This window comes from Spermophilus citellus (assembly GCF_964194105.1).
Source record: "Spermophilus citellus genome assembly, chromosome: 3".
In the NCBI taxonomy this organism is placed as follows: domain Eukaryota; kingdom Metazoa; phylum Chordata; class Mammalia; order Rodentia; family Sciuridae; genus Spermophilus; species Spermophilus citellus.
The window spans coordinates 168,819,900-168,844,143 of NC_138184.1; the positions used below are offsets into that span (position 1 = coordinate 168,819,900).

General features: G+C 34.9%; 1 protein-coding gene across 6 annotated transcripts in view; it reads right to left on the reverse strand.

Moving 5' to 3' along the window:
* The window catches only part of CD36 (CD36 molecule (CD36 blood group)), an 88,674-nt gene extending 66,205 nt beyond the window's left edge, over positions 1-22,469 (reverse strand). Inside the window, exon 1 of one of the 6 annotated variants that reach the window (XM_081284175.1) lies at positions 22,331-22,469. The gene's annotated coding sequence lies outside the window, so the exon portion shown is untranslated. The remainder of the gene's footprint in view (positions 1-22,330) is intronic. The other 5 variants (XM_081284168.1, XM_081284173.1, XM_081284165.1 and 2 more) reach the window with 5 other exon arrangements.
* Between the last annotated feature and the right edge of the window lie 1,775 nt (positions 22,470-24,244).

A 24,244-nucleotide genomic window follows, 5' to 3' on the forward strand; every position in this document is an offset into this window, starting at 1 on the left:
TAGACTTAAAGATAAGAACCATATGATCATCTCAATAGTCGCAGAAAAAGCATTCGACAAAGTTCAGCATCCCTTTATGTTCAAAACATTAGAAAAACTAGGGAAAACAGGAACTTTCCTCGACATTGTAAAAGCTATCTATGCTAAGCCTCAGGCTAGCATCATTCTGAATGGACAAAAGTTGAAGGCATTCCCTCTAAAATCTGGAACAAGATAGAAGTGGTGAGAGAGGGCATCCCTATTTAATTTAGTCCTTGAAATACTAGCCAGAGCAATTAGACAGACAAAAGATATTAAAGGCATAAAAATAGGAAAAGAAGAACTTAAATTATCACTATTTGCGGACGACATGATTCTCTACCTAGAAGACCCAAAAGGATCTACAAAGAAACTACTAGAACTAATAAATGAATTCAGCAAAGTGGCAGGATATAAAATTAAGATGCATAAATCAAAGGCATTTCTGTATATCAGCAACAAAACTTCTGAAACGGAAATGAGGAAAAACACTCCATTCACAATATCCTCAAAAAAAATAAAATACTTGGGAATAAACCTAACAAAAGAGGTGAAACATTTATACAATGAAAACTACAGAACCCTAAAGAGAGAAGTAGAAGAAGATCTTAGAAGATGGAAAAATATACCCTGTTCATGGATAGGCAGAACTAACATTATCAAACTGGCGATATTACCAAAAGTTCTCTATAGGTTTAAAGCAATGCCAATCAAAATCCCAATGGCATTTCTTGTAGAAATAGATAAAGCAATCATGAAATTCATATGGAAAAATAAAAGACCCAGAATAGCAAAAGCAATTCTAAGCAGGAAGTGTGAATCAGGTGGTATAGCGATACCAGATTTGAAACTATACTACAGAGCAATAGTAACAAAAACAGCATGGTGGTACTGGTACCAAAACAGGCAGGTGGGCCAATGGTATAGAATAGAGGACACAGAGACTAATCCACAAAGTTACAACTATCTTATATTTGATAAAGGGGCTAAAAGCATGCAATGGAGGAAGGATAGCATCTTCAACAAATGGTGTTGGGAAAACTGGAAATCCATATGCAACAAAATGAAACTGAATCCCTTTCTCTCGCCATGCACAAAAGTTAACTCAAAATGGATCAAGGAGCTTGATATCAAATCAGAGATTCTGCATCTGATAGAAGAAAAAGTTGGCTCCGATCTACATATTGTGGGGTTGGGCTCCAAATTCCTTAATAGGACACCCATAGCACAAGAGTTAATAACAAGAATCAACAAATGGGACTTGCTTAAACTAAAAAGTTTTTTCTCAGCAAGAGAAACAATAAGAGAGGTAAATAGGGAGCCTACATCCTGGGAACAAATTTTTACTCCTCACACTTCAGATAGAGCCCTAATATCCAGAGTATACAAAGAACTCAAAAAATTAGACAATAAGATAACAAATAACCCAATCAACAAATGGGCCAAGGATCTGTACAGACACTTCTCAGAGGAGGATATACAATCAATCAACAAGTACATGAAAAAATGCTCACCGTCTCTAGCAGTCAGAGAAATGCAAATCAAAACCACCCTAAGATACCATCTCATTCCAGTAAGATTGGCAGCCACTATGAAGTCAAACAACAACAAGTGCTGTCGAGGATGTGGAGTAAAGGGTACACTTGTACATTGCTGGTGGGACTGCAAATAGGTGCGGCCAATTTGGAAAGCAGTATGGAGATTCCTGGGAAAGCTAGGAATGGAACCACCATTTGACCCTGCTATTGCCCTTCTCGGACTATTCCCTGAAGACCTTAAAAGAGTGTACTACAGGGATACTGCCACATCGATGTTCATAGCAGCACAATTCACAATTGCTAGACTGTGGAACCAACCCAGATGCCCTTCAATAGATGAATGGATAAAAAAAATGTGGCATTATACACCATGGAATATTAGGCAGCACTAAAAAATGACAAAATCATGGAATTTGCAGGGAAATGGATGGCACTAGAGCAGATTATGCTTAGTGAAGCTAGCCAATCCCTAAAAAACAAATACCAAATGTCTTCTTTGATATAATGAGAGCAACTATGAACAGAGTAGGGAGGAAGAGCAGGAAGAAAAGATTAACTTTAAACAGAGACATGAGATGGGAGGGAAAGAGAGAGAAAAGGGAAATTGCATGGAAATGAAGGGAGACCCTCATTGCTATACAAAATTACATATAAGAGGTTGTGAGGGGAATGGGAAAACAAACAAGGAGAGAAATGAATTACAGCAGATGGGGTAGAGAGAGAAGATGTGAGGGAAGGGGAGGGGGGATAGTAGGGGATAGGAAAGGTAACAGAATACAACAATTACTAATAGGGCATTATGTAAAATTGTGGATGTGTAACCGACGTGATTCTGCAATCTGCATTTGGGGTAAAATTGGGAGTTCATAACCCACTTCAATCTAATGTATGAAATATGATATGTCAAGAGCTTTGTAATGTTGTGAACAACCAATAAAAAGAAGAAAAAATAAAAACCATGAACTTTTCGAAAAAAAATAAAAGAAGAAAAATAAAAAAAATAAAATAAAGAAAGAAGATCTGTCTTTTGGACACATCCTTTTCAATTATAGTTTTGACTTCTCTGGGCTAGGGATTGGCTTAGATTTGGGCTGCAAGCAAAGGTAGACCCATGCACTACTGCCTCGACTTGGGCATATTTTTCTATCCCAGGATGAGTGCCTGGAGCAAACAGGGCCAATCAGGACCCATGCCAGGTTTGTGAAGTTGGGATGAATACACATTAATCTCTTCTCTGATAGAAATACAAAAATTTATTACATACAAGAATTTAGAGTTGTTAGAAACCAGGATCCTGGAGAATGCACAATGCAGTCTACAGAAGAGACTGACTTTTATTATCTAATAAAATATAGTTTAATAATATCCCCAAATAGGGAAATTGAATATATTAGTTACAAACATTGAAAATTAACTCTTTAGAATGCTAAAATATAATGTCTAGTAATACATTTTAGAACGATAATTAACATACAAATATCAGATTAATTATGTGATGAAGTTCTAAGTAACATCTGTTAACATGGAGAACAGTCTCTCTCTCTCTCTCTCTCTCTCTCTCATACACATACACACACACACACAGAGTTTTCTCTGTAATAAAAATTATAGACATATTTTTCTTGCCTGAACATTAATAAAGAAGTGTTATTCTTGCCTGAACATCTGGATTCAATGGAATTATGCTATATTTTCCTTGTGAGTATTATGTCCAATACTCCTTTATTTTTTTATTTTCATTTTTTTAAAGAGAGTGAGAGAGGGAAGAGAGAATTTTAATATTTATTTATTTATTTATTTATTTAGTTATTGGTGGATACAACATCTTTGTTTTGTATGTGGTGCTGAGGATCGAAGCCGGGCCGCACGCATGCCAGGCGAGCGTGCTACCGCTTCAGCCACATCCCCAGCCCTCCAATACTCCTTTATAGCACCAGTATAAACTCATTTCCACTACTTAATTGTATCCAATTATATAATTCAATGTGTGATTAGAATTATATATCAGAAACTAAGATTCCCTTAATCACAAAATGTATAAAATAACTAAACTAAGCACTCCTTAAAAGGGTAATGATTTTAAAGGGAATCATTTAGAAAACTAAAATATAAAAACTATAGAATCATAGATCTCAGAAGGATTAGTGTATAAATAAATTTACATGGAACAAATACACAAGGCAAGGAGAGTTGAGGGTACCTTGGAATTGTTAGTACTTCTGTGCTCTTTACAAGGTAGGTCTAGATTCTAGATATGCAGAGAGACAAAACAATGTGCTAAATGGCTTTGGCATTCCTAATCACACATTTCTGAAACTAAACAATGAACAAGACTGAAGTTTGCCTTGGGGTCAGATTTTTCTCTTGTGAACTTATTACTTACACACTAATGCTACAGTAAACTTCAGGATTATTTGTGACCTCAAAGATTTTATCATTTCTTCAACACTTCTAATGGCCCTTAAACAAACCATCAGTACTTTTTAGAAATATTTATACATTTTAAAAATATCCCAAGGTTTTTCTTGTAAAATAATTTTTTGAATATTATTTGCAAATTGGGATTTATAGTTGGATATTATACATAAAATGGCATGTTTTTATAAACTATTGCTATCTCATCCTGTATATCAGAAAATCAACTAATTAGAAAGCATGAATTTATTTGCTTAGAACAGACCAAGACATTATAGCCAACTGCTTACCAGTTCCCAATAATCTGCCCTGTAATTCTACAAGATTCTATTGTTGAAATCATTTTTCTTTGTCAAAAAATTTAAAAACACATTTGGGACACTTTGATACACTACTATACCAAATGGGAAGGAAAAAAACTATATTCATGAATTCAGATCATAGATAATAAAAAAAGAACTACAGCATTGGAATATTCTTTATACAGTAACTGGTACAACTTTCTCATTCTAAGAAGCAGAAATATACCATTAGAAATTACTTTTTCAATGTCACAGACAGTAAAAAGATGGGAACCAAGCTCAAGTCTCAATTCTGCAATCTAAAAGAGATATTAAAGATCAACATGTCAGGAAAGAAACAAATTACCTACTATTTTCTGCTCTCACACCACAGTGAACACTGACAACAGATGCATGGAGGATTCCCCAACACACCCAGCAAGCAATGGACTGCTGCAGACAAGAAATGGATAGCCTCTAACCTAATTCAATTCCAACATTATGGAAACCAAAGGAAAATCAGAATAAATCCTCTAGACTCAACTAGCTGCACTTCTTTTTATTTTAAAATCACAAATTGTGGAGGTCACATAGCTAAGTAACTAGCTTTGCTATAGATAATACCTAAAATCCTCCCTGCCCCCCAACCCCAGGAACTTGGAGGTTGCTTTTGTCTATCTCCAAAAAGTTGAAACCACTATCCCTGCATTTGGGCCTGAGCAAGTGTCTGAGATGTGACCTTTTGACACCAGAATTCCAGATGTTCACCTTCAGAGCATGCTAATACAGACACTTCTAAATATGGACCCTATGAAGAACCATGAAATTTGATTATGCATACACAAATACCAAATTACTTCACTTTTCCTCACGTACAATCACCTTCCCCCACACCTTACACCACCCTGTTTCTTTATCCCATAAATATCCCAAAACATTCTCCTCTGGGAGGCTTATTTGAGGTTTGTCTCTGATCTTCACAACTGGCTACCTTGTAACTTTTTTTCAAAACCTGATAATTTCAGTGATTGGCATGCTAGGCAAAATGGGCCTCATTCTAAACTGCTAATATATATCTGCAGGTAACATCAGATCCCTCAGGTTGAGGATTCATTCCCCAATACTGTGCCTCACTGAAGATCCCAGCAGCTAGCCCTAGGTTATGTAACCTGTGTTCTGACTGGCTAAAAATCTTGGTTCCCAAAATGCCCTCATAGTCTTTAACTTGCTAGAGCAGCTCAGAGAACTCAAGAACTTTTTTAAATTTTTTTTTTTACATTTACCTGCTTATTATGAAGGGTATTAAAAGATACAAGTGAAGAGATGCATAGATTGAGGTACAGAAAGAAAAACCACAGAGCTTCCTTGCCCTCTGCAGGTATACCACCATCCAGGTGTGTTCAGCTATCTGGAAGCTTTCCAAACCCTACTGTTGTAGATTTTCATGGAGATTTTTTTCTGGGCATGATTGAAGCATGGACAACTGTGCTGAAATATGATTGGACACAAAGGGTATGATCTAAAGTAAGACCGAGTGGGGAAACGCAGTAAGACCAATCTGTTCAGATTCTTCTTGGTCTGTGTGCTAACATTCCTCCCTCCAGGGGATGGGGCAGGACCTCTCTGGAATGAGGAGGGTCTTATGACCTACTATTAGACAAAAGGTAGGTCAGATAATTTCTTTATGACCAGTTCCAGGACAGAAAGCAGGATGGGGTGTGTGTGTGTGTGTGTGTGTGTTGTGGGGGGAGAGAAGATGGATATTGGAGTTTCTACAGTCTGCCTGTGGAAAGAAGAATTGCAGTTTCTACAGCCTTCCTGGGGATAAAGTTATGAGTCAGGAACCATTGACAAAAAACAAAAAAATATATAAATAAATAAACGAATAAATAAATACACACACATATTCATAGTTATTTAATTTTTTCCCCTAAATGAAACAACAGTTCAGATTGTTCATATGTGGTTTGTCTTCTCAAATCTTAACCATAAGATGATTATGTACCCACTTTCCAAGCGAATAAACTGAGGCACTTAGAAGTTATATCATTTACTCAAGGTCTCAAAATCAGGGAAATTTTTAAGAGTTTTCATGAAGCATTCTTCTAAAACTTTTTTTTGGAAAGAACGAATTATAAAGAGCAAAGAGAACACCCAAGCCAAATTTAGGATGTAGAGGGAGGAAGGGGTTAAGGATTTAATCTAGTCAAACACTTCCTGACCATTGACTATATTCCAAACTTTAAGCTTGGCACTGGAATACAAAGACAACTGAAACATGATCTTTAAAATATTGTTTTGTTGAAAGGAAAGAGATTAAAAATAATAAAAGGGCTTCAGTAGATGGATAGACATTTCTAATAACACAAGAGGAAGAAGCAGCAGTAGAAATGGAAGAGCTTGCATAAATTCAGTTTCAGGAAGGGAATGGAATAGTGTTTGTAGTGAAATGAGACAGCAACAGGGTTGTGTAGGGAAGACCTTTAGTTTCCTTGCTTAATATTCTAAGGAGCTTGAACTTTAATCTCTAAACAAAATAGAACTATTAATTATGAAACTAGGTATTGTCAGGATAAGCCTTTCCATCTCTAAAGGTCACATGAAAAGCAGTAAATCAGGATAAATCTGACTGGAGGACTAATGACACTAAAAAGACAAAGTCCTGAACTAAAACTTGTATTCAGCCTTTTGAAGTGAGCTGGGCCCCTTCTATCTAAACAGGGTTTGGATAAGTGAAGAATGTGCTTGCATTGGATGGCAGCAGTACAGAGGGTTGTAATCTTGGAAAGCCGACTGTGAGAGTACTCGTCATGAGTGAGAGAAATACTCTTGTAAGTTGTTTTGATGGCACTCTGGGACATAAGCTTTGGGGGTAGAAAGAAAAAAGAATTGGATAAGAACTAAAGTGATAGTCTGTAAAAGCAGATAAATTACTAAAAGTTGAAGGAATAGAAGGACCTCATTTATATTGGCTCTGGGTGAAATGATAAATACATGTATACATCTAAGAAATAGCTGAGCAGACAACAGAGCTCATTTGATACTATGGAATGATTAATTTCCCATTTTGCTCCACCCGAGGTAACAGGCTGGTATCTTGGTGTTGGAGTTTGTCTCCAAGGTGTGTCTTCCAAGGTAGCACAGAATCCAGCATCACCTCAGTGGCATGGGACATGGGTGAGGTGGGAAATTGGCTGTAAGAGGAAGATGGAAGTGTTAAGAGAGTGAAGGTCAACAGACAGAGGCCTTCCCTGAAAATGCCACAAACCAATAGGCAAGAGAGATGATCAGTTCATTTTACAGAGTGTGGAGTTAGGAACTGGAATCAGGTAAAGAAGAACATCAGGAAGAAGCAATGAATGAAATGATTACCTTAATCTGCTCTCTGGTAAGCATATATGTAGATTATCTCAATGGCCACTGGGTATATAATATGAAAGTGCATTATGACATTTAAAGAAGTAGGATAAAAAAGAGAAAGAAAAATTATGCCTAAACCCAAATAAAACTAAGAAGACTCTAAGAAATGATATGGGGAGTTTCTGCAGTTAAAAACAATCACTACTATTTGCCCAAAAGGCTACGTTTTTCTTGGGAAATGAAGATTAACATAAAGAAACACAAGATGCCCATTTTATTCTTGTATAATTTATACAATTGCTTTAAAAATATTTGTCATCTATAAAAGTTTCCACAACCAAGTACAGGAATATTTCCTGTAAGAAAACTGATTATAGTTACATTTTATTTCCATTTCAAATTGATATTTGCTACAAAGATGGGCATACAAAATATCCCATTAACCAATAGGAAAACCTGTAATAAATTTTCATCTGTAATAGCCTTCCAGACAGTAATATTAAAAAACTTAATATATTACAAAAAGCATGTTATCTAATTATATGCAAATTTTATTTATATATATATATATATATATATATATATATATATATATATATATATATAGTGTGTGTGTGTGTGTGTGTGTATAATGGGTTCCAATATTACTATTTTAATTTCCTAAATAACCAGTTCTTATTGGTTGTATGATAAATACTTGTATAAAGATATTCACATTATTTACCTTTTATTACTACTAACAAAAAGTCAACTCAATTATCAGGATCCCACTCATTTATCTATTAGACCATTTAGATTAAAGGGTCAAAAGTACTACCATGAACTCTGTAAAACTTGAGTAAACTCCCTGTCCTAAACATATGATGGACATCCTTAATCTTAAAAAAAATGTATGTATGTATGTGTGTGTGTGTGTGTATATATATATATATATATATATATACACACACACACACACACACACACACAAAACAAAGAAACCTCATTGCTCCATTAAAAGATAAAGTTTAGTTAGAATTTTAACTTCTCAACTTTAGTTTCTTCTTAAGTAAATTTTTATTTTTGTCTCACATAAAACCAAGCTACATATTTAACTTAAAAATAGGAAAGATGAAATGGAACCCTCTGGAAGAATATAAACCATAAAGGGAAAGTAAAGAATGTACACCATTCTTTGACTAAATGATATCATTAAGTTAAAGAGAAAACTATAAATTTCAATTAAAATAGCTTATTAGCAAAATAATATAAATAGAGCAGAAGTAGAAAGGAAAACATTTTTGCTTTGACTATCATATTTAAGCCCCAAAAAAACGATAAGATGATGAAAGACACTGAAGGCACAAATGGAAAGATACCCTACTTTTTCATCAATTGCAACAATTAACATTGTTAAAAATGTCTATACTACTCAGATCAATGTAGAAGCTCCATTAAATCTATCAAAATACTAAGGAAAATATTCACAGAAATAAAATAAATAAGTAAATAAACAAATAAAACATAATTTGTATGCAGTTTCAGAAGGCCCCAAAGAGCAAAGCCAATCTTGAGCAAAAGGAATAAAGTTGGAAGACCACATTACTTTACTACAAAATACACTACAGTTACAATAGCCTAACAACATTGAACTGATGTAAAAACAGACACAAAGACGAATGGGACAGAATGAAAGGAGTACCCAGAAATATACCCATGTATTTTTATTGCCAATTGATTTTTTAAAAAGGTGTCAAGAACACACAATAGGGAAACAATAGTCTTTTCACTAAATGGGAAAATATATATATATATATATATATATATGGAGAGAGAGAGAGAGAGAGAGAGAGAATGAAATAAAAACCTTCTCCCTATATAAAAAAATCAACTTAAAATTAAGATCTTAAATTGAAATTAATAGGAAAAAACCTAGGGAGAAATCTCCATAACATTGGTCTTGGTGATGATCTTTTTTCCCCTTTTAAAAAAATGTTTGACTCAAAAGCACAATTTAAAAAAAAAAGAGCAGATGAATATTAAATCAAACTAAAATCCTTTTGCATAGCCAAGGGAATAAAGCCCACAGAATGGAAGAAAGTATTTGCTAACTACACCTTGGATTGGAAATTAATCCCTACAAGGGGTTAATATACAAAATATATAAGGAATCCAAAGAAGTTAATAGCAAGAAAAGAACCCAATTTAGATAGGCAAATGACCTAAATAAACATTTCTTAAAAAATCATAAAATTGATGAGCAGGTATATAAAAAAAAATTCTTAACATTATACATCAGGGAGGAGCAAATCAAAACTGCAATGATGTCACTTTACTCCTATAAAGAGATATCTCCTTTAAGTCAGTTGGGTATAAAACAAGGAGTGTAATAGCTGGATCAAATGGTGTTTCCATTGCCAATTTTCCAAGGAATCTCCATACTGCTTTACAGAGTGGTTGCACCAATTTGCAGTCCCACCAGCAATGTAAGAGTGTGCCCTTTCCCCCACATGCTCACCAACACTTATTGTTTGTATTCTTAATAGCTGCCATTCTGACTGGAGTGAGATGAAATCTTACAGTGGTTTTTGATTTGCATTTTTCTAATTGCTAGAGATGTTGAGCATTTTTTTCATAAAATTGTTGATTGATTTATATCATCTTCTGAGAAGTGTCTGTTCAGGTCCTTGGTAATTTATTGATTGGGTTGTTTGTTTTTTGATGTTAAGATTTTTTAGTTCTGTATATATCTTAGAGATTAGTGCTCTATCTGATGTGCCTGTGGTAAAAATTTGCTCCCATTCTGTAGGCTCTCTATTCACTTCACTGATTGTTTCCTTTGCTGAGAAGAAGATTTTTAGTTTAAATCCATCCCATTTATTGATTCTTGATTTAAATTCTTGTGCTCTATGAGTATTATTAAGGAAATTGGGGCCATTCTGACATGATGGAGAATTGGGCCTACTTTTTCTTCTATTAGGTATACAGTCTTTGGATTAATTCCTAGGTCCTTGATCCACTTTGAGTTGAATTTTGTGCATGGTGAGAGATAGGTGCTTAAACAGCATATTACAACAGCATATTAAACAGCCACATCAATGTTTATGGCAGCACAATTCACAATAGCTAAATTGTGGAACCAACCTAGATGCCCCACAGTAGATGAATGTATAAAGAAAATGTTGTATATATTCACAGTGAAATATTACTCAGCATTTAAAGAGAATAAAATTATGGCATTTTCAGGGAAATGGATGTAGTTTAAGAATATAATGCTAAGTGAAGTAAGCCAATCTCAAAAAGCCAAATGATGAATGTTTCCTATGATATTAGGATGCTGATTCATAATGGGGATGGGGGGGCATGGGAGGAATAGATAAACTTTAGATAGAGCAAAGCGGAAGGAGGGGAAGGAAGGGAGATTGGAGTAGGAAAGACGGTGGAAAGAGAGACCATCTCACTCCAGTAAGATTGGCAGCCATTATGAAGTCAAACAACAACAAGTGCTGGCGAGGATGTAGGGAAAAGGGTACTCTTGCACATTGCTGGTGGGACTGCAAATTGGTGCGGCCAATTTGGAAAGCAGTATGGAGATTCCTGGGAAAGCTGGGAATGGAACCACCATTCCACCCAGCTATTGCCCTTCTCGGACTATTCCCTGAAGACCTTAAAAGAGCGTACTACAGGGATACTGCCACATCGATGTTCATAGCAGCACAATTCACAATTGCTAGACTGTGGAACCAACCCAGATGCCCTTCAATAGATGAATGGATAAAAAAATGTGGCATTTATACACCATGGAATATTATGCAGCACTAAAAAATGACGAAATCATGGAATTTGCAGGGAAATGGATGGCATTAAAGCAGATTATGCTTAGTGAAGCTAGCCAATCCCTAAAAAACAAATACCAAATGTCTTCTTTGATATAATGAGAACAACTAAGAACAGAGCAGGGAGGAAGAGCAGGAAGAAAAGATCAACATTTAACAGATACATTAGGTGGGAGGGAAAGGGAGAGAAAAGGGAAATTGCATGGTAATGGAGGGAGACCCTCATTGTTATACAAAATTACACATAAGAGGTTGTGAGGGGAACGGGAAAATAAACGAGGAGAGAAATGAATTACAGTAGATGGGGTAGAGAGAGAAGATGGGAGGGGAGGGGCAATAGTAGAGGATAGGAAAGGTAGAATACAACAGTTACTAATAGGGCATTATGTAAAAATGTGGATGTGTAACCGATGTGATTCTGTAATCTGTATATGGGGTAAAATTGGGAGTTCATAACCAACTTGAATCTAATGTATGAAATATGATATGTCAAGAGCTTTGTAATGTTTTGAACAACCAATAAAAAAAAGAGAGACATCATTACCCTAAGTGCATGTATGAACGAACACATGAATGGTGTGACTACTTTGTGTACAATCATAGACATGAAAATTGCGCTCTATTTGTGTAATATGAATTGAATTGCATTTGCTGTCATATATAACAAAATAGAATAAATAAAATAAATAAAAACAAAGAGATGTCTCATTTTCCTATAATCCCAGTGGCTCAGGAGGCTGAGGCAGGATTGAGGAATTCAAAGGAGTGAGATTTCAAAGCCAGCCTTCACAAAAGCAAGATGCTAAGCAACTCAGTGAGACACTGTCTGTAAATAAAACACAAAATAAGGCTGGGGATATGGCTTAGTGGTCAAGTGCCTGAGTTCAATCCCCAGTACCCACCCTACCTACCGAAAGAAAGAAAGAAAGAAAGAAAGAAAGAAAGAAAGAAAGAAAGAAAGAAAAGAAAGGAAAAGAAAAGAAAAGAAAAGAAAAGAAAAGAAAAAAAGAAAGAGAGAGAGAGGGAGAGAGAGGGAGAGAGAGGGAGAGAGAGGGAGAGAGAGGGGGAGAGAGAGAGAGAGAGAGAGAGAGAGAGAGAGAGAGAGAGAGAGAGAGAGATATCTCTTTTTCAAAGAGAAAAATAATAAGTGTTGGAGAGGTCTCATAGAAAAGAGAATATCATTAGCATGGTAAATTTGTGCTGCCTCCAAGTGAAACAATATATAGGGTTTCCACAAAAAAAATTAAAAAATAGAACTACCATGTAATCCCACAATACCACAATTGGGTATATATCCAAAGGAAATAAAACATTATGTTTTATGCAAAATTCAATGGCCCAAATATGGAATTAACCTAAGTATCCATCAACAGGTGAGCAGATAAAGAAACTGTGGTACATATACACGGTGGAATACTATTACACATAATAGAAAAATTCTATTATTTTTGACAATTCTTATGAAACTAAATTACATTATGCCAAGTCCGCTAAAATACATATACCACATGATCTCATTTCTATGTGGAATTGAAAGACATTGATCTCATAGAATGGTAGTTATCAGAAATTGGGGAAGTTGGGGGATGGGGTTGAGGAGCTAGCTGTTTGTCAAAGATACAAAATTGCAGTTAGATGATAATAATAATTTCCAGAGATGTATTGTACTGCATGGTGGCTATAGCTAATACCCAATACATTAGCCAATATATTAGCTATAGCTATATTGCATCCTGAAAATGTTAAGAAAATGGATGTTTTCATCACAAAAATATCAGCTAGTTGATATTTCATGTATAATAACTAGGTGACATATGTTCTCTCACATATGTTGCATTTATTGTACAGCTTATATTTTACAAGCATGTATGTTTAAATCAAAGTATTTCAAATATCTTACATGTTACATTTCTATAGAGGAAATATGGCTTTTTCATGTAGAATCAAGCTTAATTATAGACTTCTCTCATTTCCTTCTTCCTCCCACTCCTCAACACTTCCACTATAGACATGAGAAGTTAGAAAGTAGATGATTAGATTGGGAAATTTGTTAATGTTTCTACTCATTTGTCTCCATAAATTAAAATATACTGAGTATTATTCAATCATTAACTTGAATCATTTGCTAAATGTTCTTTCTTTAATCAAAGCTTCTGATGGAAGTCTACATATTTATATAAGTGTTCACAGAATGAATGTAAAGAGTTTTCACTTTGGAAATGATAACCATGTGAGGTGATATTTTAATTAGCTAGTTATATAGTCATTCCAATGTATATTGCAATAATATATTCTAATATATATTATAATATATATTCTTATATATATTCCAATATGTATACATAATGAATATGTAGAGACTATGTATATGAATGTACACATATTCATATACATACATATGTACATTCATACATACATTCATATACAGCATGTTTTACATGGTAAATACATGTAATTTATCTGTCAGTTTAAAAAATTAAAAATGTCTTTGTAAAACAAAGTCATGTTATCCTGTTGATTTCAGGAGATAAAGAATATCTTTAAAAGTTTAACAATATATATAACCACATTTATATCAGTTATACTGAAATGCATGTTTTTGAAAGTATACCAATTTAAGGTAATTCTCAAGTCTAACATTCTACAATCTGATTATCAAGCTAGTTTTCTGTGTAATAAGGGAAAAGACACCTTATTTCACAAGTAACTTTCACTAAATAAAATTAAATTTCATTCATTTTATATCTGCCAATGGTATATGTATTTTTTCATTTAAATGACAAATTAGATTTTACAGTGTAAGTACAGAAGAAGAATTGATTACCACCTAAACAATCTGTGCATGTTGTAGGTACTGTGCAGAGATTTTTCTCTACTTGTGTCCCTTAGTGGTCAAACTACTAGCAAAACAGAAATGAAATTCTGTGTTTAATTACCAATGTGTTGATCATTTCATGGGAGCTAGGGAGGAAACTATAAAGGAACTTCTCCTGAATCCTTTGTAGTTCACCAGAATCTTACCTCAATAGTCCTCTGAGTTGTGGAAATCGCATTCACCACGAATGGATTTCATGAAGTAACAAAGAACTTTGTCATGGAGAGAAAAGAGCCCACCCTCCAGGGGTTGTGCTGGGACTAGCAGTTAAGTCTTGCTTCTTCTAGATACTGCCTGGCATTCATAGCCTGGCCTGAGTGTCCTAGTGAACCTAAGCAATTTCATAGAACATTAACTTTAGACTGGACACTCTAAGATCAGAACAGATCAAGACAAAAAAGGTCTTATTCTTCCATAATCATATGTGAACACAGCCCAATTATGAACCCCATCCAAGCCACAGACTGCATGATTTCCCTTTCCCACCTAATGTAACTGCTGCTTCTTTATCAATCACAGTTTTAACATCAGTCTGTTTTTCTTTCCCCTCAGATAAAATTAAAACAGTCATAAAATTATCTTTCCTTGCCTCCTGCTAACATCTAGTTCAGAGAAAACCACTATTTCCTTTACTTCACTCCTACCCCAAATCAACCAACCAAAGTCCATATCCTATAATAGATTCTACACTTTCTTCCTGGCCTGTGGTATGCTTGTCCTTCTTTACCATAAGTAATAAACTCGACTGGTCCACAGATATGTTCCTGGTGGTCTCTGGTTGAAGGACATTGGCATTGGTGGGGGGGATCTAAAGAGCTCGATGCCAAATACCAGTGTTATCAGGGGACTCTCATGTACTTGGTAGCATAATCTCGTAGGAGATACAACTTCAAAATACAAATTACAAAATGCCATAATGATGAGAAACAGGGGAAAGTATTATGAATGTGTAAAATGGGTGGACAGAGCTTTTGCTGTTAGAGGAAGAGACCATCTGCTGAAAGGCCATACAATGCCCAACAGCTTTATTACAAGTCTTTTTCAAAAGATAGTGAAGAATTTTAAGTCAGTGTCACAAAGTTTCACTCAAAGGAAGAAGTCTCAGCCACTACATATATTGTTCTTATATTTACAAAAGAAAAGTATAATGTAATTAAGGAATTAATGTTCCTCCCCGTTAACAACTAAGACTATAGTAGGAGAATTTTGAATAACTTCTTAGGAAGGATTAAGACAAACTCTGTATTTAGAAAGAATTAAAATATTAATCAGTGAATTGAGAATTACAGGGTACAAATGTAGATTAGAAAAATGAGTAATGATGGTGATTATTACAAAAGCATAGCAATAATGAATTTCTTAAAGCAGAAATGTGCGGAAAGTTTGTCTCATGACAAAATTTTGAGAACTACTATATTAAGGTTGGTCTCATTTAATCACTTGTTAAAACTGAGCTATATACTTCAAGATAATACTTCCCTTTCTAGTTTTTAGCATTTGCTTGTTAATCTTTTGTTTTCCAAGAGAAGGAAGCATTTAAAACTGTCTGATTCTGAGCTTGGCTCACCCTCCACAGTGCATGTCCTTCCCTAATCTTATCTTGCCCTCAACCCTTTGCCTACATAGCAAGCACCTGCTGGGCAGTCATGCCTGCAACCTGAACCAAGTTCTGCTCTCTCTCTCTCCACTAGCAGAGTAACATCAGAACATAGTAAATTCTTGCTCATTTTTTTTTGCTCTTATTTTTTGTTTTCTGATTCTTAAGACTATTATCTCCCTTTCAAATTCTTTCTTCTTAGTGAAATGTGCAGATTATACTTGAAATTATTTTCTTATCATAACTTTGTAATCAGAGTTTTCATTTATGGTTTTATACCTCCAGTGACATTGGCAACTATTTCATTAATCCATAGCCCTTGTAACAAGTTTCCTAAGTATTCCGGAACCTTTAATTGGGATAAAATGTGAGGATTAACAAAACAAAAATCTGATCTCTGCATGACAGAAGGGCAGACTCATAAACAGACAATATGATAATATGACAGTGAGACATCTACCCCCAGATGTTAAGAGGGGATGCTGGGTTGGAGAAGGGTGCTAAGAGACAGTTGGTGAAGGAAGTGATGGCTTACTTGAGGACCACAGAACACCGGTCGAGGCTTGGAGCATGAGAGAGTATATAAGGGCGTATGGGCATTTCACCAAATAGAGACCCATAAGAAAGCAGTAGCCCTGTAGTACGCTCTTTTAAGGTCTTCAGGGAATAGTCTGAGAAGGGCAATAGCTGGGTCGAATGGTGGTTCCATTCCCAGCTTTCCCAGGAATCTCCAAACTGCTTTCTAAATTGTCCGCACCAGTTTGCAGCCCCACCAGCAATGTACAAGTGTACTCTTTTCTCCACATCCTCGCCAGCACTTGTTGTTGTTTGACTTCATCATGGCTGCCAATCTTACTGGAGTGAGATGGTCTCTCTTTCCACCGTCTTTCCTACTCACACATGGCTAAACTCAGGAGAGTGATTGGAGCCATGAGATGTAGATTTGGTTCTCTTCAATATAGTTTATAAGTGAAACTATGAAAATAGACAAGATCATTTAGGAGGTGGGAAGATAGAAGGAGAGGGAGAGCCTAGAAAACCTGTAGAAAGGAAAATTGGGGAAATAACAATTTAATCTAGGTAAGAGTTTAAAAGCTCACTTAAATTTTGTGAGCCTCAGAGTTCTTCTTTGTGAAAAGAGTCAGTGGATCTTTAAAGGTGTGCTAAGAATTATCCACACTTCTAATGGTTTTAGCTTTTGCTATTTTTAAAAAATGCAACTATTAGGAAAGTAGCTAAGAGTAATCTCCTCCTCTAACTCAGAAAACAAGCCCAGCTTCATAGCTGTTTGCCATGGTAAATAATTAAGCACTTTTTTTTTTCCTTCAGAAAGACCGGATCATTGCTTTTATTTATTCTACAGGATTTCAGCTTCAGAAATGCTCTCCTGTTACTATGTACAGAAGTCCTGCATGGGAGATTTAAGAGAACAAAATGGCATCATGGATACTCAAGAGGAATATTAATGGGATAGAGAAGACAATGGGAATAATTGTACTAAGCTTCCTTTCTGTTTGCCTTTTAATACCAGAAATTGCTTTTCTCCCTTTCTTAATCCTGTCTTTCCTGACTTCATCTAGGAAGCATGAATTTTTTAAAATATTTATTTATTTGGTTTTAGTTATAGGAGGACACAATGCCTTTTTTTAATTTTTATATGGTGCTGATGATCAAACCCAGTGCTTCAGCATGCTAGATGAGTACTCTACCTCTGAGCCACAATCCCAGCCTCTGATTTTTTTTTTTAACTATTTTGGTAAGACTGCAGTACAAGGATGCCAATGAATGAGCTTCTCAAACTGACTCACTGAGAAATTCTCAGTGTCTAAGTCTATGTAATTAGCATGATGTAAATTATAGACAATTTATCCATTAAATTTCCACAATTAGTTCTATGAGGATCTGTTATTTATTTTAAAAACAACAAACAAAAGCAAAAACAGAACACCAAATAAAAATCCCAGCCAGACTTTCTGGGAAGAACAGTATTAATAATGTTCCATTAAACTATCACAGGATTGCACACAAAAATGCTTCACAGCTGTATTTTATGGTAGAGATTTATGTCAATCTGAATATTTTTAAAAAGAATCAAGTATAAGAGATGAAAGATAGATTTTTAAATTGTTTAAATGATTAAAACTTCTTAAAAGTTTAGTCATAGTCCCAGTAATTGGGAGGCTGAGGCAGGAGGATCACAAGTTCAAGGACAATCTCAGCAATTTAGCAAGGTCCTAAGCAACTCAGTGAGACCCCAAGGGTTAGGGATGTGGCTCAGAGGTTAAGTGTCCCTGGATTCAATCCCTGGTACCAAAGAATAAATAAATAAAAGATAATTTAGTAATAGTGATTAATAGAAAGTAAACATTTTAGTTAGATTTTGTTTTAAAAATATTATGTCTTTTCCATTTGTCAAATACTTATTATATGGCAGGCACTGGGAAAATGCTGCTTCTGACATGAGAAGTTGTAAATGACTATTGCCTTCCTGGAGTTTCTCTTTTCGCTGGAAGCCGGCTCTAAGCAATAGTGTTGATCTGTAAGCATGACCTGCTCACCATATACTACTTGCATCAGAGCTTGTACCTTATTGCATTGTAAATGCCTATTTTATGCCTACTTTGATATAAACATTGCCCTCGCAGCTCTTAAAAGGATGTGGTTCATAGAAACTACATTTTTCCCCAAGAGACTAGGCTAAAATTTAGACAACTCTTTGTTCCCATTTCATACAATTAGTTCAACAAGAAATAAATTGAGAGATTAAATAACCAAAAAGCCCAAGGTCCATACTGTAGTTATTTGACTCTGGAGGAGTTCTATGGGCTATATGAAATTAGTATTTTAAGAATAAATTATGCATTTGAAAAGGCAATGACAAGAAGCTTACAACAGGCAAGAGAAACGGTTCTGCCTATTATCTTCCTTCAAATTCTATAAGTTTTTCACCCATTTGATCCATTTGCTTTTCTTCAAAAGATTGGCCCACCAAATGGGTCTGTTGATGTTGGACAAGGTGGCACCCTCCTGTAATCCCAAGGGCTGAAGCACCACATTCAGATCACAAGTTTGAGACTGACCTCAGCAATTTAACAAGGCCCTGTCTCCAAAAATAAATAAAAATAAAAAGGACTGAAAGGACTGGAGGTGTAGCTCAGTGGTAAAACACCGGTGGGTTTAATCAGGGGTGAATCTGTTTGTGGTCCCTGGGAAACTGCTTTATGAATTTGACTGTGTTCATCATTTACTAATATTTTTTGTTGTTGTTGTTTTGTTTTGTTTTTTAGTTTTCAAAGGGTTTTATTCCATGTGAACAAAATTCAGAACTGTGACCTATAAAAAGATGTTGAATCTGTATAAATGTTTAGCATAGCATTGTTTCAAATGGTGCTCTCTAGAGCCTATTGGCACACAGTAGGTGCTCATTCAATATTTTTTGTATAATGTGTCCATGAATAAATGACTCTGAAAAACAGCAAAACCATCAATTAAGGATTTTTTAAGGTTCAGGAATTTTTTAAGGAAGAATAATTTTGCAAAGATCCAGTTTACTTACTAGGAGTTTATATGTGCTCTATAAAGATACTATGCTCGGGGTTTTATGGTCATTAACCACTGTACTGAATATTACTTCATTTCTAAATTTCCCAGAATGAGATTCAAGAAGTACACCTTTTAATGCATCTGACACATTTCAAATAGAATAATTCAAGTTCCAGACTAGGACATAAATGAACCTGTAAATGAATTTCAGCTAGACTGAGGTGTACTTTATTAAATCATGTCTTAAAACATGATAGGACAATAACGACTAATATATTTTTGATTTCCTAAAATTACATTAGAAGAAATGTAAGATTTATATTGAGAACATTTAATGACAGCACAGGTTAATTTAGAGATGAAACTGATGATATGTTAGAAATATTGTCCTTGTTCTACTTTTAAACTTCACAAGTCCTGAAGGGCAAGCACACAATTCTTTCCTAGCTTAGTACACTCTGGAGTCCTTGGAGAATGCAGCCAAGCCGTCTCCTACATCCCCTCTACAAGGCTTGCCAATTGTCTGTCATTTCCTCCCATATGACAGTGTTTGTGTGACAAAGGTCTCCGAGAATGTTGCAAAACATCCTCAACTATTTAGTAGAGTACTACCAAGCACATAATTAAAGTGGTACTGGTTCTGGACATGGCTTAATTTGTGAGAAGATACCAAATAGAATTCACCTAACCCTTCTCCACAAAGAAATTGGAAAATCTTCTGTGGAACCTCATCATACTAATGTAAAAGAAAAGTGTCCAGAGGTTTAGGCAATTTCTGCATTTGTACTTAGAATAAACAAAACAGTAAAACTAATTATTATCAGACTATTTTTTTTTATATTCCTGGGTAAGTCTTTCCTTTTCCTGACACATAGTTCATTGTTTGAGTTTCAGAGAGTCATGTTGAATGAGACAGTATTTAGAATTCCAGTCATCCAATATGAAAACTATTTCTCAATGTCCCCATGGTTCTTAGTCAACATCCCTCCTTTTGGTGACACACCCTACTATCCTTAAGAAAAAACACAAACAACTAACTGATAAATTTTCCCTTTTCATTCATTATAAATAATTTTTTAATTTCAAAATTTTATGACTTTTTGGTGGGAAAAAAAAATCACTGAGAGGCTGAGGTTGTGGCTCAGTGGTAGAGCACTTGCCTAGCATGTGTGGAGCCCTGGGTTCGATCCTCAGCACCACATAAAAATAAATAAATAAATGTATTTGTCCGTCTACAGCTAAAAAATATTTAAAAATATATTTTTTAAAGTCACTGTAAAGTTTAGCTCATAAATACTAAGAATATCAATATCAAATGAAATTCCTCAAGTAGCAACCCCAATGAACAATTTGTGCCAAAAGCAAAATGAGTCATCTTCACATCAGGAGCATTATATTATATATTTCTTTGCTATAAGAGAAATCTGCTCTCATTTAAGGTCCTACCCCTCAGTTTTAAATTCTTTGCTAGAGATTTGTCCACACTTTGAATGCTTTTCTTTTTTACTTTTTCCTGACAGCAATTTTTCTGAGTTCAGCAGCTTATCTGTTTTCCCAGGTGAGTTTTATTATCCTCAGGTGTTTGTTTTCTTAAACTCTTAGAACAGTTCATTACGAAGTTGTCATTGTCTTTTACAAAAGGATCTGATTTCAAATAATTGTTGTTTGTGTAGTACATCATTTGAAAACATTTCAGACATTTCTCCTTCCCTCTGTCAGGGTTATAGGAGTCTCATGTATTGCTCCACACCTCCACTTTTATTAAGAGTATACCTGAGAACAAGGCAGGTATATTCTTTATTTGATCCAAACCTCACCTGAGTTGTCTCAGAGAAAGGGAACAAGGAGTTTGCACATTTATGAGAATCAGCCAGAATGCTTTCCCCAGAATTCCGCATAGCACCAAGCAAATATTCTGCAAAAAATAAAAGCTACTGACTTTCAAAAAGTAAAACAGCCTAATTCATGCTCAGGCTTTGAAAAGTAGCATGGAGAGACACAGAGAATTGCTGTTTTGTGTCAGCAACTGATTCCTCTCTAAATAAGCATATCCTTATTAAGTTCCCTTTCTGGATAAGTCATTACTCTAGAATTACTCTATTCTTTGCAGCTTCCTAGTCTTATACAGCATTTGTGAGCACACCCTTAAAAAAAATTCTGCTACATAACAAAATCTCCCACGACCCCACAAACAACAGAACTGTTGCCTAAAGTCACTAAAATTTTCATGGTCACAAATGATGAATACATTTCATGGTGTGGAAAAACTTTTTTTTTCCTTTCTAGGAATTAAGAAGATGGCCTCTTTAAGATTATTTTAGTATATTTGCCAATTGTGACAAACAGCCAAAACATAAACTTTCAGAGTTTTATAAATAAAGGACATGCAACCTCTACTCTGATTTTAAAAACAGTTTTTCCAACTTGGAAGAGAAAAATCTAATCGGTTGGGACTTAGAGATCCTTTTTATGGGATTAATATTATAAAAGGCCTATAAGCAAGTAAATAGGGATTAACATAAAATATGAAATTAGATAAGGACTCATCAGCTAAATTTAGAGAATATGTAGGAATAAAAATTTCAACTAAATTTACATGAGAAGTTATGTTTTCTATACTCTCTAAACAAAAGACATGAAGTGTGCAAATGGAAATTCCATAGGATGAATTTAGAGACTTATGAAAATGTAAAATCAAAGGGTTAACATCAACTTTGGTTGCAAGCTCATAAATACATTTTAAAAAGCATTATACACTAAATTATTATAGCAGATAGCATTTATTTTCCTCAAGGCCTTAAACTAATGACTGTTATTTAGTAGATGAAAGTGTATCAATTACAACGATATTTATAGCCATGCTCCCAAACAAGAAGAATTTTGCTCACCACCTTCTAGAAGAGCGTGCTTACCCAGTCGTAGGACCTCAAGACCAGCTTCAGAGAGACTGTGGGAGGAGAGGCAGAAAGTAAACACATGATCTCTACAGCACAGCAGCTGAGAGCTCAGAGAGGAGGCCCAGGCTCTCCAGCATTCATTTATCTACAAGGTTGTCCTAACATCTGAAAGCCATTGATATCCTGAGCATTCTAACACTTCAGGCACATGCCAAACACAAGATAAATATAGATCCCTGACACCTGAGACAAATGAAATGAAAGTTAACTTGAAAAATCTCACTCATTTTGTGCCTCACTTGAGGAAAATAAAACCCTTAATCCTTTTCCTGCTGAAACCTGTTATGCCCCTAACAAAGAATTGCAATGCTTATGAAACATGAAAATTCAAATTATTACTTGTTAATAATCAATTTGCTCTTCTTCATGATTACTGGTTGCTCTGATGGTAGAGGCAGGCTCAAGTTTCCCTTTCCTGATGGAGTACAAAAGCAATATGCACTATTATAGTGAATATTGAGAATTGTTTAGTCAACAAACAGGTTTCTGCTTCAGTCACTGTTACAGGTGAAGTGAGTGAAATATAAAGTCTATCTGGTAAACTTTCTTAGTATTCATTTTCCTATGTATTTTTAGGAGTAATTCATTAGTAATTGTTTACCTCAATTAATGAAGTGGAATGTAGCATGTGTTGCCAGGGTGCTTATGCTTAAGTTATTTACTTATGTTTTGTTATTTATTTATTTTTATATGTTGTTTTTAGATATAACTTTCATCTTTTGAAACAATTGTATAATGTATTTGATTCCAAATGGAAGTTGCACCTATGAGTAAGGCTCTCACTCAGTCTGAAATAGTCCTGTGTTTACAAAGTTTTACTCTGAAGAAATAATGACATTTCTAATAATAAATACCCTGCTAGGATTCATACATTAAGAATCTCTATTTTAAAGCAAAGTAAGCAGAGAAACCATAAGGGTTATACTGCTCTCTCAATATGCTGAGGTATTAAATATTTTCAATTTAATGTATCTTTTACAGAATAGTATCAAGGGAAAATGATAAACTTCTGAGTTGCCACTCTTTAAGTGAAAGTGTGCTGTAACCAATAGTACCCACCACCACAGGAAAAAAAAATGGTTATCAAATAGCCAAACCTTTGTTTTCATAATTTTTATTAATGCATCTCATGCATTGAGCACTGTCTATGCATATCATATCATTTCACTCGAGTTTCCTAATCTCAAAAGAACTTTTCAAATCAATTTAATATTTTAAGCACATCTTCCAGAAAAGAAAACTGAAAGTAAAGAATAAATATTGACAGCTGGACATATGGCTAATAAGTAGTTCATTTGTGAGCCTAATCCACACAATTTTGACTTAAGAGCAAGTTTTCTTTTTCATCCTACATTACAGTTACAAGTTAAAAATGAGTTTCATCTGCCCTTTATATGTATCAGATTAGCCATCCTATGAGCAATTGCAAGGCTTCTTTTATTTTTCTGTTTAAGCAAAGTTAGGGAGAGCATAGAAATTGTCCCTATGGAGTATTGCTATGACACCAGGAAATCCCCAGAAGCATTTTATATCTCTAACACAAAGAAAATATAGAAGATCTGTAAGCCACATCTGTAGGCAAGGTTAGCTCTCATCTTTATGTTTGTCAAGTTCTTATTGCCAGTTTGTAAAGCAGAGTTTGACTTAGGAAAGCCTGGAGAGGGCTAATCCTCTCTGTAATCTAGAGTTCATCTAATCCTCCCACGCCCCTGCCCCAACCCCATTATGTATCAGAATCCTTATATCAGAGAAAACATGCAGCATTTGTTTTTTTGGAGATTGGCTAACTTCACTTAGCATTATAGCCTAAACAACAACTTTTAACAAATTGCTTTATTAACGAAG